This window comes from Podarcis melisellensis (assembly GCF_964234715.1).
Source record: "Podarcis melisellensis genome assembly, chromosome: 12".
Taxonomy (NCBI): Eukaryota; Metazoa; Chordata; class Lepidosauria; order Squamata; family Lacertidae; genus Podarcis; species Podarcis melisellensis.
Window position 1 is genome coordinate 28,855,919 of NC_138544.1, and position 17,702 is coordinate 28,873,620.

Here is a 17,702-nt window from a genome sequence, read left to right on the forward strand (position 1 = left end):
CAACCCCTACTATATAACATTGTGATATAATCCTATTCACTCTGATCCCTGATTAGCTAGGCTGGATTTATCTGGTACTAAGACTGCAATCCTGTGTGCACTAATTTAGGAGTAAAACTCGTTGAGTTATTTGAGACTAACTTTCAAGTAAACATGCATAGGCACGCTCTGTAGCATAATAGATTGTGGTTGTGCTAAAGTAATGAATCATTATGGTGTTTTTCGATAAGGTTCCCCCCGCCTTTTGCAAACTGACAGATGCCAAGAGGGTGCTGAAATAATTAACACTAACACCTTTCGCTTTCTTTTTTTTCCACCAGGTTGGGTGTGAGGGTGCTTCCAGATTGTCAGCATTTTCGGGTGGAATTCAGTCACAACCCAGGCTGCATAATTAAAACTAAAATGGAGCTTTTGTGAAACAAATGCATTTCCTAAAGGTTTGTTTTTTGAGATAAGTTAAGCGATGGGGAAATGAACAGAATGCTGTGGTTTAACACTTTCTTGATGGAACGTTGTCTATTCTCCCAACAAACAAATCAGGATGAATGCTTATTAAATAGCTGACATTATCTGATCCTTCTGCAACCAGCTGCAGCTGGGTCCTTATTAAACAGTTCATCTGGAAAAGCCACATCTCTCTCTCTCTCTCTCTCTCTCTCTCTCTCTCTCTCTCTCTCTCTCTCTCTCTCTCTCTCTCTCTCTCTGTGTGTGTGTGTGTACACACAATACCCATGACTTCTGGACAAGGCTGTCCCTGAATTCTTGGGGAGGCTGCAATTAACCCCCTGTCGAGGATTACTGGATTAGATTCCTCACTGGTCTGATAGAATACAGAAGTTCCTCAGGTGTTTTGCACATAAAGGTTTTTTGCCAGATGAAACCCCCACTTCGGTATATATAGGCTGTTCAAATTGCTCTCTGTTCTGGATTCTTTCCAAGTGTTGCATTGTGTCTGGAATTGCAGCCTATAGACAGTCCACTGTCTAATGATCTTTCTTTCTTTTTTCTTAAAAAAATGTTCCCATTTTGCTATGACATGGTGCTAACACGACGTGCTGCGGATAGACAAAAATATCAAAGAGTGCCCAGAATCTTTCCTTGTTTAAAAACTTTTGAAGCCCAGTCTAAACTCAGCTGATAGCTGAAAGCTTCCCTCCCTTTCCCCTTGTGTGTGATTGTTGGAGCAGATAGTTAAAAAAAAAACCCAACCAAACTATTTATCCTAATCAGCAGTTGGAGAAGAAGAATGTTAAATAAACTATTTGATTCAGATTCCCTTTTTTTTCTGGATGTTTACCCGGCTGTTGACAAAAGCCAGAGAATGTTTAATGACTTGGGGGGGGGGGACGACTTTCTGATGCTCTGCATTTGCTTTTCTTAAAGGGAAAGCAGCAACGATGACAGGCCTCCTCTTGATACCCAGTTTGATTAACAAAATTTATCGTGTTCCTTGTCCAGTGTCCAAGTCTCCCATGTTCAAATGTATAAACATCTCTAGCAGAGCGAGATAAGACTCAGATGTCTCTCAGAGAATTTGGCCCTCATCTACACAATGCATTTAAAGCAGTACCATATAATTTTGAACAACCATGACTTCCCCCCCCCCAAAAAAAATCTTGGGAACTGTAGTTTTTAAGGGCCCTGAGAGTGGTTAGGAAACTCCTGCTGCCCTCACAGAACTCCGTTTCCCAAAGTTCCCTGGGAAGAGGGAACCCTAGGAATGAAAGTGCCCTAGGAATTGTACCTCCGTGAGGGGAATGGAGTATCCTAACAAGTCAATTCATTATTGAAAATGACATAAAGAATCCATTATACTGGAGAAAATTGCTTGCAAAAATTTGTAGTTAAACTGCAGGCAAAAATACGCAGATTAGGAGAAATTCACAGTAAAATGCAGATGATTGTTGTTCTGCTGTGACTTGAAATGCAGCAGCTATAAACAACCTTGCTACATTTTAAGCCACTAATGTGTACATAGACTAGGTTACACTCATGCAGGTTTTTTTTCCCCCAGGGGGAACTCACTGGAACTTAGTTCGGATAACTCTCAGGTGGGTCCCGGAACCTTTCTGGTGAGTTCCAGGTGCCTTTGCCATTCTATGAGAACCTTTTTCTAGAAGTCCATTTGCCCCTTCTTGGGTGGGCAGTTTTGCAGGTGGGCCCTGGATCAGAGGCATAGGAAGGGGGGTGCGGGCCGCCCTGGGTGTCATCCCTGAGGAGTGACGCAGTGGCTCGGGGCCCTGCGATGCCCAAAACGGCAGCATGGGGCTTGACTCATCGCTGCGGCATCCCCATGGACAGCTCACCCCACCCCTGCCCCGGGCCTCCCTGTGAGCCGATAAATGGCAGGTCAGTTTGTCTCCCTGCCACCAATTTGGAGGGCATTCACCTGGGCACGGGACCCACTGCCCAATGGCAGTGCTTGGCCCCGCACTCAGAGCTGGGATAAATGGCAGGTCTGCCTGGCCTTTGGCCTTTTTTTCCACAGTGCCGAGTCTATACTCATGTTAGTCTCAGCGTCAGACCTGCCAGTATAACAAGACCAGCCTGCCCAAGAGATGAATTAGGAGCCCTCAGTAAATAAATAGAAACAAGTTAAAAGGATAAAGAGATGAAGGGAAACAATATGTAAGGCTGAATTGCAGGCTTTGGTTTCAGATATGGTCATGAAATTTCAGATTAAGGTGGCACAGCAAAGCTTTCCAAGTGTAATGTACCTTTCCTGCCCCGACCTGGCCACAGTGATCCATGCGATGGTCATCTCCAGGCTTGACTACTGTAATTCGCTCTACGCGGGGCTGCCCTTGAAGCTGTCCCAGAAACTCCAGCGGGTGCAGAATGCTGCAGCGAGGCTCCTCATGGGGTCTCTGCCATGGGAGCATATTCACCCAGTGCTTTTCAAACTGCACTGGCTCCCGGTGGAGTACAGGGTCAGATTTCAGGTGCTGCTTTTGACCTTTAAAGCCCTTCACGGCCTAGGACCCTCATACCTACGGGACCGCCTCCCCCGGTATATCCCACGGAGAGCCTCAAGGTCTGTAAATAGCAACACCCTAGAGGTCCCGGGCCCTAAGGAAGTTAGATTGGCTTCAACCAGAGCCAGGGACTTTTCAACACTGGCTCCAGCCTGGTGGAACGCTCTGTCTCATGAGACCAGGGCCCTGCAGGATCTGATTTCTTTCTGCAGGGCCTGTAAGACAGAGTTGTTCCGCCTGGCCTTTGGCTTGGAGCCAATTTGATTCCCTTCCTCTCTTTCTTTTTTCTTTTCCTTCTCCTCCTGCAATGAGACTACATTTTAATATTTTAATGTTTCAATATTTTAATGCTGTATTTTAATTTTGTTTTTAAGTTGTAATCATTCAACTTGTTTTTATTATTGCTTGTAAGCCACTCTGAGCCCGGCCTTGGCTGGGTAGGGTGTGGTATAAATAAAAATTATTATTATTATTATTATTATTATTATTATTATTATTATTATTATTGCATTAGAATATTCCTTGCATTCTAGTCATAATAAACAATGTACACACAAAGGTGATAAACCTGGAGGGGTTTCTAAAATGAGGCTTTGCCACTTGTTTGATCAGTCATTAATTTGGGTGTTACCCCAAAGCTTTCCTAATTTGCCCTTCCAAGTATGATTCAGGATTATTCTTTTGTGGATTATTTAAATCATCCTTGCTTTACTGGAGAATGAAATATGCTTTAATTGAAGCCGTGTGTGTGTGTGGTCTGGACTTGGGTTTGGTAGAACAAAGACTTTTAGAATTGTGCCAAACTTTGTAGCATTTTTGGTGGTCTGATAATATGGGTTGCTTCTATTTTCTAGTCTCATAACAACTGCTTTCCTTTAGCATTTCAAACCTGGCAGTTATTACTGTTTACAATTGAACTGCCGAAGAAACAAGATTGATCAACACATTTGGCACGCATGATGCGCCAGAGTGAATTAATAATGTTAATAACACGAGTGGAATTTATTTGTCCGGAGGAGAAAACCCTTTCTGTCTCACTAGTCAGGGGTCCTCAAAATTGCATGTACTTCTCAATCATCACCACAAGCCTCAAAGTCGATTCTGTGGACAGCCTGTTTCCCTTAAATGCTATGTTAGGCTTGATTTCATGTGCCTTTCATAGCTCGTGCCATTTGTGCAGTGGAGCCAACTGCTTGACAGCAGCTCTTCTGAAGGAATTAATACGATAATATGCCTGGGGGTAATGATGCAAGAGGCATGACTTTTCTGGTTCCATATAATGGTTCATTTTCTAGATGTTTACCTACCCTGAAGTCAAAGGAAGCACAACGCTCATGTGCCTAATGATCTCTTCAATTCTTGACATTGTTCTCATACTCCAACTAGTGCTTTGAAAAAGTGTTCTGGGAAGATTTTGGTTCATAACAGGGGCTGCATCATACATTACTAACCCCGCTAGAAGTGTTTCTATGTGCCTAGAGTTCCTTGGGTGACCAGACTGTGGTTCTGGAAATGGCAGGGAACATATTTATGCCAGCACTAGTTACTGCTACCAGGGATCTGCAGGTCTGTTACAGAGAAGCCATGTAACTTGGGCTGCCTCACAGCCCAGCACAGATGTTTTGTCCTGCCGTGTGAAGTGCTGTCATTCAGAAAAAAACTACTTGGCTGATTCCATATGAGTGCCGCCATAACATACAAATTGTCACCAAGGGCGTTTCCCCAACATCTGTTCTGTTGACTAGATTCCAAATTCCATGTCTTCAGAATACCAGCTAGAGGTTGTTGAAAACAGAGTCTCACTAGATTAGCACTTACACTGGTATGATTTAATTGCCTTCAGTGCAATTACTGGGTATCCTTAAGAGGTATATATGCACTCTATAGCATTACACACAAACCCAATGTATATATTTCAGAAACAGGTATCATATTTAGCTTTCCTTGGGCGCTACGGTCAAGGTTGTGTTGCTAGTATGAAGCCACACAAATTTATGGGGAAAGTCCATGCAAGACGGCAACTTCTGACACATTAGAAACAACTCATATTTGTTTATCTTTTTGCCTGAGAGTGATCAAAATGAACTCCATATTGTTCTGTTGCCAATAAACATGAAAGAATGAAATAATATACAGGAAGGACATCTTGAGAAGCAGAACCTTTTCCAAAATAGAGATCTTTCATCAGGGCAGTTAGTGTTCCAGGTAGGAGGTTGAGGTGGCAGCTGAGGATACGAATTTGCATTTAAATATGCATATGCAAATTTATTTGCATAGCTGCAACTTTATAAGTAATTAATATAATTTAAAGAGAAGTGCAGCATTTCTCAGACTAGTGGAAAAAACTGTAACAAGTTGATCTGTTGGCTCAGTCTGTTGTCATCATGTGCTAAGCTAACTTTGGATGGGCAACATCAAAGCTTGTTTTTCCTTCTTAAGGTTCTTCATCTTTAAACTGGACAGCCCTGCATACAGAGGACTCCTTCAGATGGAGAACTGGCTTCTGTAAAGTTGGACACATGGCCACCCAGCTGAGGTATTTCTAAGTAATTCCTGACTATCCAAGACAGTGGTGCAAGAATACACCATATTGTTTTGGAATTCCGTAAACAGAAAGTGGGATGGTGTCCTGAGACTGGGAAGAAGCATAAGAACTAGTTATTTTCTGGGGGTGAAACACTAGCAATCACATTTTGTTATGCCTGGAAAGGGCAGACAGATAGTGTCCATGTCTTGTTAGGTGTCTCTGCAGTCTTACAAAAGGTCACTTTCCCAGCATCCCTGTTTCTCACTGGCTGAGAAATGCTTTCTCTATTTAAAAATACAGTCCTTCATCTACTCAGTTGTTTATTTCTGCTTCCTTGCAACCAATAATTAATAGATTATTAGGCAAGAAGTAGTTTCCACTCTCAGTCTCTTTAGTTCAGTTTGAAATATTCTGGCATGCTAAGTGAATCCTAGTGATCTGGCAATGAGTCTGGGTTCTCCTTACTTCCTCTAATAAGATTGGTGAGCCAGGAAAATATGATGCATTTTCTTTCCTCCTTCTGGTCTTCAGAGATTTCTCTCTCTTCCACTACAGTCATTCAAATATTGCATTTGTGTGCATTTTTAAGAATGATCTGTACTTCTTAACTTCCTGCCTGACTAAAGGGTCCATCACCTCCTCCCCACTTTATGTGGCCAGAAGGTCATGAAGAGGTTGTTGACTAACACACTTTCTTCCATTAATCCTCTTTATTTCCATTTGAAACCATCTAAGTCCATACTGGATTTCTTTTATTTTCAGTTGACTAGCTTTATTTTGGACATATCTGTTTCCATTTCCTTCTCTGCCTTTTTTTTAATATGCAAAAACAGATGCCCCAATATTTTTATTGAAACTAGATCAGTAGCATGAAAACATTATACAAAAGGCAACTTTTTACAAAATAGTAGGTTTTCTCATTCAGGGTGTGTATGTTTAATTAAAGGGGGAAAGGCAATTTCCCAAAGTTACATAGTATACCTTAAAAAAACCAAGGCCAATATGGCGTAGTGGTAAGAATGTTGGCGAGACCATCTCTACCATTAGGCAGCTGATTTTGGGTGTCACCAAAGTTAAGCAAACGGTCAGTTATTTAATTCATTACCATTGCATTTTTACTGCCAAGGATAGGCGGAGGAGCTGGAGAGACTTGCTATTGTGCCTCAGGCAGCAAAATATCTTGGGTTAGCCCTGAATGTTGGATCAGAGAAACATGGGTTGAAATTCCCACTCAACCATGAATCTTACACAGTGTTCCAAGCCCAGTTACTACCTTTCAGCAAATACCACATCCGAGAGAGAGAGAGAGAGAGAGAGAGAGAGAGAGAGAGAGAGAGAGAGAGAATAAAATGGGATAACCATGTGAATGCCATGGTGAGCTCATTGGATGGAGGGTGAGATAATAATATGATTATCCTTGAAAATACACTGTAATATGTTACAGTGTTTGTGTCCCATTAAACAAATGCTTCTGTTCAATGCTCCAGCCAGCCTGAAACAGGAATCCTGTATTCAAACCTCTCAGGGTGGAGGAGACAAGAAGAAGGTGAGAAAGAAAATTTTCCCCATCCCTCCCTCCCCTGGTACCTTCCTCTACTGCAACAGAGGCCTTGGGCACGAGATTGACTGCCGGGCTGCCAAAATCTTAGCAATTTATTACTATGGAAGGTTGGTGGTGGTGGTTCTACATAAATGGAAAGGGGAAAGGGGTGCTTTTTCCTTTCCTTCCTCCTGAATGGTGCAGGGAAAGGAGTTTCTTAACATCACAACATGAATTCATCCTTCCACCCCTAATGAGCCCCATCCAGGATGCTTATTATGGGCTGCTAGTGGCTCTCTTGGCCTGCCTTTCATTCTTGCCTCCTTTCTCTTTCTCAACGGATAGCCTAACACATAACCCCCCCCCCCAACATTCCTGGGACCAAAGTCAGGATGCTCCTATTTTGGTCCTGAGCTCTTGCACTTGCGTAAGAGTACAAGACCCAAAGACGCTTTTTTCTTGGTCTCGCAAGACCAAAAACCGATCTGCTTTTGTTCTGGTGTGACCCAGATGACTCATGCCAGAGTGAGCATCTTTTGGGCCGGCGTCTCGTGCCAGAACACAGAGCCAAAACAGAACATTCTAGGATCCAATCAGAAGCCACGATTGCCATCTGTGATTCCAGGATGCCCTGCTTAAAACGGAACAGTTGAGGAGTATGCTAACATTCTCTGTTTCAACTGCTGTCGACCATAGACATATGCTAATCTTACAGAATCGGCCCAACTTCTGGTTCCCTTAAATTGCTTTTTTTTTTCCTTTCCAGGACAGAAATTAAAACCATCCATGTGAAATAATATCAGAATCTGGGGTTTTAAAACAGCTGTGATTGGACAGCAGCAGTCCCACAAACAAAGCAAGAACAGGAGTTGTTGTTTTTGTCAGTGGTTGGGGTGAAGCAGGACATTCTATCTCCAGACAATGGTGTGAGTTACTCTAACATTTCCTGAACATGTTAGAGACTCAACAGTCATAAACGTTCTGTAAAACCTTGAAGCTCATAGATCCTTTTAAAAAAATCAGATCTATAGTTTTATTATAGATACATGTAAAGATGAACATTTAATGCTATGGAGGGGAGGGGAATTGGACCAAATGCACAATGAAATCAAACAAAACAACAAACAAACAAACAAACAAACAAACAAAGATACCCCATCATCCCCGATCATTGGTCATGTGTGGAATGATGGGAGTTGTAGTCCTACAATATCTGGAAAGTGCCTCATTGACTACCCCTGACCAAGGGCGTAGGGGTATAGCTGAAAAGGGGGTGGGGGTAGGTAGTGGGAAACTCTCAAATCAGCAAGATATAATGTGCCAGCATTTCAATAAAGCATGAATCGCTCAACAACACCTTATGTCTCCCAGGCTTTTCAACTTATGAAGCTGATTATATAAATTTGACTTTAGAGCTGGGCTGAAGGAGGCATCCTTTCCAATGTACACATGTGTGTGACTATTTGTGCCGTATGAAAGTGAGGGGATTGTTGGTGACATGTGGAGGAGTAAATTCTAATAATTTTGGTGGAGGGGGCTTACCATTAAGGATGAAGTGGCTGAAGGCTCCCCCCTCAAAACAAAGCTATTGTAATAAACAAACAAACAAACAAAACTTGGTCAATACGGGAACAATACTCCATCATGAAGTATTTCTGGCATAAGTAGGTAACAGTCATGAGTCAATCTGCCTGTAAAGAGTTGTGGTATAGCTGGACTTTTCTTTGCCATTCCCAATATATGTAAATGTCACTCTTTATTTATAGTGAGTTTAAAAAAAAAAGGGACCAACACAGTTACAGAAATGTAGTTATTCAAATCCATGCTTTTATTTATTTTTTTTAAAAAAAGTTCTTAAGGGTTTGGACTGAAAACATGAAACCAAGACAATGAAAAATGTTCTTGGCCATGAAGTTTATGAGGATATTGACATTGGACGAGGGAGACACCTGGACAGAGATGTATTGTACCACATGGTTTACTCACTGAAGTTATGAGGTGTTAGGGACTATGTGGAGCACATCGATGACACTGTACTCTGGGCTTCCTCTTCGGACCTTGTGATCTAATTTCTTTGCTTTTCACTACCTTCCAACACGGTTGTCTCTGGCAGGCTACAAATATATAGCTACTGCAGGGGCCCTGAGCTGGGATTTGGGACAGTCTTGTGTGATGGAAAATAGGAAGGAGAGAGCACTGTTCTGAGTATGTTCAAGTCGCACGAGAGGTGGAAGAGAAATTTGGTTTATTTAGGGTTTTAAAGTGAGCCTGCCTAATTCACAGTTGCTGAAACAAGTTGTGAAGCAAAGCACTTCACTGAATTTTGCAATGCATAAAAGCACAAATATTAGTAAAAGTAACATAAAAATGTGTTGTGTTAAGGGAAATTGTTTGCGGAAATGTGACTACCAAGCAAATTGCAAACAAATTATATTTCAGAAGAAATTTGCACTAAATTCATGATGAATTTTCATTCAGACTCTATATACAAGCAACAAGGAATTGAGGAAAAACTGGAATTGACAGTTTTGTCCCAGCCTAATTGATGTCTCAACTAAGAGTCAAAGCCTCTCACACAATGATGTCATGTCAGATAGCAGCAATGATAACCAGTTTCGGCCATTTCACCATGTTTCTCATTATTAGGGATTTTCTTAAAATTACCATTGCGGAAGTCATGAGAATCTCACCTTTATTTGGCTCTCTCTTCTGTAAACAAACAAACAAACCCTTGCTTCTTACCCTTGCAGGAATGTTGTGTATGTGTGAGGGGCAAGCTCCTTTTTAAAATGCAATGACAACACTCTGCAAATTCTTATGTAAAAAGGCATATCACATACTGGAATATTATTTTTTCCAGTTCATAAATCAAGGCTATGCTTTTATGTGGCTGGACTTAAAACCTTCTTCATATTTTTGCCTCTAAACAGGCCAGTTTATTTTAATTTTGTGATATACTTGAATTTAGACCCTGTTGTCATTGGGGAAGGTTTATGAACAATGCAGGTACTTTTGTAAACCAAGAAAATCTTTAATAAAAAAAATTTTTTTTTAAAGAACTAAACTTAAAATGGCCCTCTTGACTCCATATAAGACAACATCTCTCCCCACCTCTGCCTCTGTGATATGAAGTTTATGTTTCAGAGAATGTGGGTTTGGATAGTTTGCAACAGCTAACCATCTTGACCTTTTATGTTTTTGTATGGCACTTGAAGCCACAAAGCCATTTCAGTTGTTGGCTGCCATTTTGTTCTAAATAAACATTGATATTAGATTGGCATTTAATGGTTTTGCTAATTTCCCCCAAAGAAAGACAATATTGGTGTGCACAGAGCAATCAAGCCCATCACGTATTTGTGCCATATAAGTGGAGGTTCTCAAAGTAATTATTCTGTGTACATACATGTAAGATACAGGATCACATGTACGTCTGTGTGGACACATGAACAGATCTGGCACCATGTGACTGTTATCATTTTGTAGATTGTTTATTGGTTCACATCCCAAACGAGACAAACCTTGCTGCTCCCATGAGGACCTGGGAACTTTATTAAGTTCCACTTCCTTTTTCTCTTTCCCCTGGGTCCTTCTATTAAGGTCCGTGACTTTGTTGGGCATACTCAAAGTAAGGCGTGTCATTTTAAACTGCATAGGATGATGACAGCTGGGTAACTTGGGACTGAAGCTCAATTCTTTCAATAGTCCCAAATAAATTTCCCTATATATGCAGGTTCGAGCTATGCTCAGGAGTTGACTTGGCTATTACAGCACATGTTTAATCTGACATATTTGTAGGCACCAGTTATTGCGCTTAAGACAGGAGTTTGAAGTTGACGTAATACACATGATATGAAACAGAAACACAACCAGACATGTCAGATAGAATCCCAAGTACAACAAATGGTCTTCTGCACATGAAACGGGGCTTTTCAATTTCTTCTCTCCTCCTGCAACTCATCTGCACTCTCAAAAAATGGGTTGAGAAACCATTCAGAATGGCATAGACTGTAGAGGACTACAACATGAAAGGGGAATTTGGCTAAAACTGAGGGCCCTTGCCACCCTCTGTGCATGTCAACACCTTTGACTTTCTGTACGGCGTCTATTTTTCTTTTATCCTAAAGTGGAATTGCAATGTCAATATTACACCACCCACGGAAACGACATATTCCACCATGTCGTGTCAGCTCTCCAAAGCAGTAATACTTGTGGTCATCAGATGTGTTATCCTAACAGGCTTTAATTCCCAAACTCAGCTTCTGGAAGCTGCTGCCTGAGATTTATGATGCACTCTCCCCTGATTTCAACAAAGATAATTGGAAAGGCACATGTACCAACTTCCAGTGTGTTTTTGAAATCCCCTGAGCGCCTCCAATTAGAAAACAACTTTTTGACTTAATATCCTTCAATTGTTAAAAACTTGCGTCACTGAGAGATTGCACTGAAATGTGGAGGTCCCAGCACATTGGCGTTTGATTGTGAGGGGATGTGATTGTTCCACATTTAGACTGGAAAGGGTTAGGAACTCCACTTCCCAATGTGCTTAATGAATAAAAAGAAAATTGGACCCTGGAGTCAGAGTCAATGATCTAACTGAGTGAAAAATGTTTGCAGGTTAACAAGGGCAACGGTTCCTTGCTGTAATTCCCACTGGGGATGAATGACAAAAAAGGCCAATAAACCTCAGACAATATTATTTATTAACCTGTTTTCTTCCTAGAAAATAGATGTTACATTAGATCTTGGAAGGCTTTCTTTCTTTTTCTTCTTTTTTTTTTCAAAATAAGATCTCTGGCAAAGGGAAGAGCCATTAACACATAAACTCACCCTGTTTGTGAAGCTGCCCAAATTAACCCTTTGCTAGGACTACTTCAGCATCAGACAGCAGTTGCTACCTGTCCATGTCACAGAGGTGGCTGGAGCCCATTGGGACTGGTAGGGTGGAAGACCAGAAGACCAGCAGTAAATAAAGCCAGGCTGGGCAAATAACGCCCATTTTATCTGTAGCCTCCACCATGCTGAGCTCTTTACGGACCACAGTGAAACTTAGGAAGAGAAAGCAGACAGCCAATGACACAACTGGACTAGTAGTAAGTAAGAAGACAGGCTGGTGGGGAGCTAGCTGAGTGGAGGCTGAGCTTGGTGAGGCAGTGCCCCATTTGTCCTAGAAGAAGAAGAAGAGTTTGGATTTGATATCCCGCTTTATCACTACCCTAAGGAGTCTCAAAGCGGCTAACATTCTCCTTTCCCCTCCTCCCCAACAACAAACACTCTGTGAGGTGACTGAGGCTGAGAGACTTCACAGAAGTGTGACTGGCCCAAGGTCACCCAGCAGCTGCATGTGGAGGAGCGGAGATGTGAACCTGGTTCCCCAGATTATGAATCTACTGCTCTTAACCACTACCCCACACTGGTCACCCAGCAGCCTCCATTAGGATTTCATCCACATCTGGAAAATTTGTTTTATTGTATTATATTTAGACCTTTGTGTGCCCCCTTTCCACAACCTGGTTCACAAGCCACACTAAGTCAAACCATGGTTTAGCATGAATGCAAGAGTGTGCAGGCTCCTTGAAAGTTTTGCTTTTCCCAGTTGTACTGCTGCCGTGCTCTGCTGAACTAAGCTATTGTTGGGCTTAGTGTGTCATCTGTCATTATGGTTTGGCTCTTCCCAACAAACCATGAGTTTTAAACCATAGGACAAACCTTAGATACAACTCATAGAAACTGAGTCTTTTTATTTCTTATTGGAATAATAAAGTCTAAGCTGCAATAAATCCGTACACCTTACACAGTGAAAAAGAAGTTTCAACACCAACTTTCAATTCAATGGAATTAATAATAGCATTTTCACATAAACGGAATGTACATTCACTGTACATGTACAACATAAAGTGCAACTATTATGTTTAAGGTAATATTTGAACATTTTGAACAGTATCAAGCTATCCCTTTCTCTGTATGCTACTATGTTAACTATATGAAAATATATTTCAGAGGATTTACTTTGTGTTTTCTTAATTTATTACTGTGCTTTAAAATATTTTTAAAAAACAAATACAATTTTATATCTATGTTTTTAAGCAAAGTATGTGATCTCCCACTTCAGTTAGAGTCTTCCCCAGAACTGCCCTCCCCCACCCCCACATGATTAAACGACATCCCATAAACAGAGCTCAAATGAGATATAAATCACTGGTAACAAAGTATAAGAGTTGATTTACTGGAAAACAGCAAACTCACCACATTTCATATTTGAATCAGCTCTTAATCGGAAAACTGAATTCAAAAACAACAATATCCCACCCCCCTGCCCCCAGCCATAGAATAGACATGAATCTCACACAAGAGGTTCTTTGTGCTGAATGTCTCTTTGATCTCTATATTTCACATTGTGCAAGTTTGAATATTGAACTGTAACATAAAACATATTTGTTAACTAGTCCTAGCTTTCTTTACAAATCCGTGCCAGAATTCCTATCACCATGGGTTGTGATCTTGTATCATAAATTAAAGGCAGGGCTGGACCTTGTCAAGTTTTGGGTAGAACTCCAAGGAAAATACAGATGCTGTATAAATTAAGCACAAAGACCACCTACTGAGATTTCTGGTTTTGACTTAAGATGCATGCTGTTAAGACAAGTGCCAGTCTAATTTGGGTTTTAAAATCAGCATCCTGATCACAACTGGCTGTTAATAAACGTAGGTAGCTTTTGGCAAACCAACAAAAGTAAGCCAAGATTATTTCACAGAACGTGCCTTTAAGGCAGTTACATCCCACACACCCTAAACCTGTCTTAATTCACGGGAGAAAGTGAGCAAATATTGTGGTTTTCAGCTGTTTTTATCTGACTATGCTTCATGTCCACTTGTAGCACACAAGTCTGTGATCAGATGCTTTGAAATGGATCTGAAATTTTGTTTGTTGTTTGTTTGTGTGTGTGTTGTGTGTGTATTGCTTTTTTAAACTGATGTTTGTGTTGTTAATCACTTCAGGATGTTTCATGGGAAGCCATCAGACAAACAAGCAAATAAATAATACTATTTTTTCAAGAGATTTGTGTATCCCGCTTTTTGATGGGGGTTACCAAAGAGACTCAAAACACATCCATAAAAAAGAAAAAATACACCTTACACAGGCATAGGCAAACTCGGCCCTCCAGATGTTTTGGAACTATCATTCACATCATCCCTGACCACTGGTCCTATTAGCTAGGGATGATGGGAGTTGTAGTCCCAAAACGTCTAGAGGTCTGAGTTTGTCTATGCCTGCCTTACACCATACAACAATTCAGGTGGTGGTTAGAAAAGAGATGCAACCTTGTTTTCCTTTTTAAGTAATTCTGAAGTCATGAGGATGTTAAGTTCAGGATGGGGAACCTTTTTTCAGGCCGAGGGACCTGTTATTTCATGGGCAAAAATAGGTGTATTCTTTTATTATAAAATTTCATTTCTTATTAGGATTACATGAGGTTTCATGGGCTATACAGTATCTATGTTCACTCTGCTTATGCTTCCTCTGCTAAGCTGTTTGTGTTTGCATCTATAAGAGCATAATATTATGGACTACTCACAAAAATGGAAATTAGGCCACATATATGTGCCAAATTCAGTGTGCACTATATAGCGGTTCTGCAGAATGATTACTTTGCTGCTTAGCTGGATAAGTTTTGTTTTCAGTGTGAGGAGAATCACCATGCATTGACAAACAAATAAATTTATATGTACAGAAGAATGGGACAATCGGACTAGTTGGTGCATAACTGTCTGTAGGTTTTTAGGAAACCTAAATAACCAATGCCCAAATAACCATGATTTTTCAATTGATGTGCCTAAGATCCAAAGTGCTGCCTTACCCTATAAGGTACAGGTAAAGGTCCTCTGGACGGTTAAGTCCAGTCAAAGGTGACTATGAGGTGCTCATCTCGCTTTCAGGCCAAATGAGCTGGCGTTTGTCCACAGTCAGCTTTCTGGGTTGTGTGGCCATCATGACTATACCACTTCTGGCAAAACGGAACACCGTGATGGAAACCAGAGTGCACAGAAACCTTGTTTACCTTCCCGCCACAGTGCTACCTATTTATCTACTTGCACTGGTGTGCTTTCGAACTGCTGGGTTGGCAGGAGCTGGGACAGAGCAACAGGAGCTCACTCTGTTGCAGGGATTCAAACCACTGACCTTCCGATTGGCAAGCCCAAGAGGCTCAGTGGTTTAGACCACAGCGCCACCCACCCTGCATGTTCACTGCATGGAACATGATCGGGTCTGATTTTCATCCTCATAGTTTGGGCCTTTCTATGTTAGTGTTTTGGATATTGCAAGAAAATAAGGGTCAGATTACAAGCAAAGCTAAACACATTTTTGAGCCCTGTGAATTTAAAACTCCTGTAATTTTATTTTTATTTTATTTTTAGTTGTAGCATCAGGAAGCAGGTAGGGCAACACAGATCAGGTCTGTAGGGAAGTGAAGTTTAACCCTTCCTCACTCTGCCATCTTTCAACTGAATGTGTCCCAAAGTTGGTATCTGCCCTCAAAGCTACTGATGGCTTCAAGGGTTACCCATCTCTCCCCTCCCATCTCCTGATTTGAATCCCTCACAGACCCCTTTTAAAGGGGGGGAAGCACCAAAGGTTGGAATTCAAATAGGTTTTACTGTTGCATTTCATTTGATCCTTATTATTGTGGAAATTCCAAAGTCTGTAAGAATAGTAAAATATTGCATAATTGTTTTAGATTTCTTGGCCATCCCAGATATTATACCTATCCTTTTCATTCAACCGATCCAGGCTGGGGAGACATTTGCAACTTTTTGCAGAAAAAACCTGAATATTAAGCAGTATATACATATCTGATATAAATAAATAGTTGCCTGTTGCTGAGGAGGCAGTGACAAGAATGTATTTGAATTATCTTTTGTAAAAAAAACACCCATTTAAAACCCAGTCTATAAAATTTCACAGGTAGTTGTATATTTTATCAATATATTTGCATGTATTTATGTATTTACTATGTTTCATGTAGTTGGTACTGTACAACTTTCATTAGGTGCAAGAAGCCTATGGGACAGGAAAGGTTAGAAGCAAAATAAAATATTAACAGCGCAGTAGTCCAGGAAATGTAATGTGACAACAAGCAATTGCTGCTTTTTTCCAAGTCCCTACAAAGGATAAATGTACGCATTTGGTTATAAAACAAAGGTGGGAGGATAAGGTCTCAAGACCCTGCCATTATAATGGCAAATAAAGTACTACTTTTTGTTGCACATCAGGGTAGAGATTAAAAAGAACTTTATAAAGTATTTATGAGGTTTTGATTTACCACAATTCTTTTCTCTGGCTCTTTGAATCTCTGCATAGCATCGTAATGCTAGATCATATATTTTAACAATAGAACACCAGATAGACTGTAATGATTTGGCATTCTGCCTTTTGGAATAAAAGCTAAAGCTAGTCAAATAAATCATTCCCCAACAGCAAGGAGCTATGATTGCACTGTAAACTTTGGATAAATCCATTATATTACAGAAAGCAAATTGAAAGAGAGAAAGAAAGAAAGAAAGAAAGAAAGAAAGAAAGAAAGAAAGAAAGAAAGAAAGAAAGAAAGAAAGAAAGAAAGGAAGGTTGAAATTACCAGCACAGCATTATGATGTAAGAGAGCCATCATAATGACTCGTACACTTTGATCAGAAAATTGTTTCCTCTTTTTTCTTATTCTAAGGGCCAAACTATATGAGACATCATCCAGGCATCCAGGCATTTAGCTATTGCATTTTAATAAGTAAATGGTGGGTGTGAGGGTATCAACCTGGTTTGAGATCTTGTGCTTTTAACTGTGCCCCCGCCACCATCAACAGAAGCTATTCTTCAAATGCAAGTAACAGGGGACTAATCTACATCAGGGCGACAGGAGGCAGAAGGTTGAAATGCTCCTGCCCAATACCTCCGACGGTCAAAATCCAAATTGGGGGCCATATATATATATATATATATATATATATATATATATATATATGTATATATATCAGCCACACAATTACTCATTGCGCAAATATTCGATCCTAAGCTATCATACTGATAATTAAACCTGAAAGTTCTTGTGCCAGGAAGGCTTCAGGCAGCTGCTGTCCCTTGCACTGACCTCTGATGAATGGAGCATAGGGAAAAACTGAGAGTGTATTGATCAGAATGGGAGAGGAGCAGGCGGTTGGCATATGGTCCATTAAGAACTTCAGTGAAAACATATGCATCTCGGAAGCATAGACCTGTGTGTCAGAATCCCCACTGGTAGAGCAGACAGCAATGATAGGTGGAGCCAGACCCAATAGCAGACAGAGTCAACCAATTCAACTCCTACCTCCTGAGTTCTACAAGAAGAAATCAGAGACTGAGGAGGAGGGAGGAGATAGCCAGGTCCACTCTGCTGAGTGGTTATGATTAAGTGGTAGATTGGTTTGGGGAATCAAGACTTTGGTTACTGGGGCAATGCCTCATTTGCCATAATGGCCTAACCACCACTCCCTAAGAGGAGGAGGTCATTTGCAAGATGGTGTTGATCCTCAGGCTTTCTTCTCTCCAGAGTTTCTTCTCCTAGATTGTTCTCATTTTTAAAATAACATTCCTTAATGGCCCCAACTTATAACTGGGGTTTTTATGATAAGC

The 17,702-nt window shown here is 40.9% G+C and overlaps 2 long non-coding RNA genes across 3 annotated transcripts in view; one reads left to right on the plus strand and one right to left on the minus strand.

The window, feature by feature from the left end:
• The window catches only part of LOC309353900, a 233,895-nt gene that overhangs the window by 170,553 nt on the left and 45,640 nt on the right, over positions 1-17,702 (minus strand). The gene's annotated exons all lie outside the window — the stretch shown is intronic.
• Positions 4,750-8,326, plus strand: LOC309380984. Of its 2 annotated transcripts, none has more exons than XR_014173256.1 (3): positions 4,750-4,797; positions 5,415-5,511; positions 7,809-8,326. It is a non-coding gene; the product is annotated as an uncharacterized lncRNA (long non-coding RNA). The 2 variants fall into 2 exon arrangements; XR_014173257.1 differs by having other exon boundaries at positions 4,760-4,843.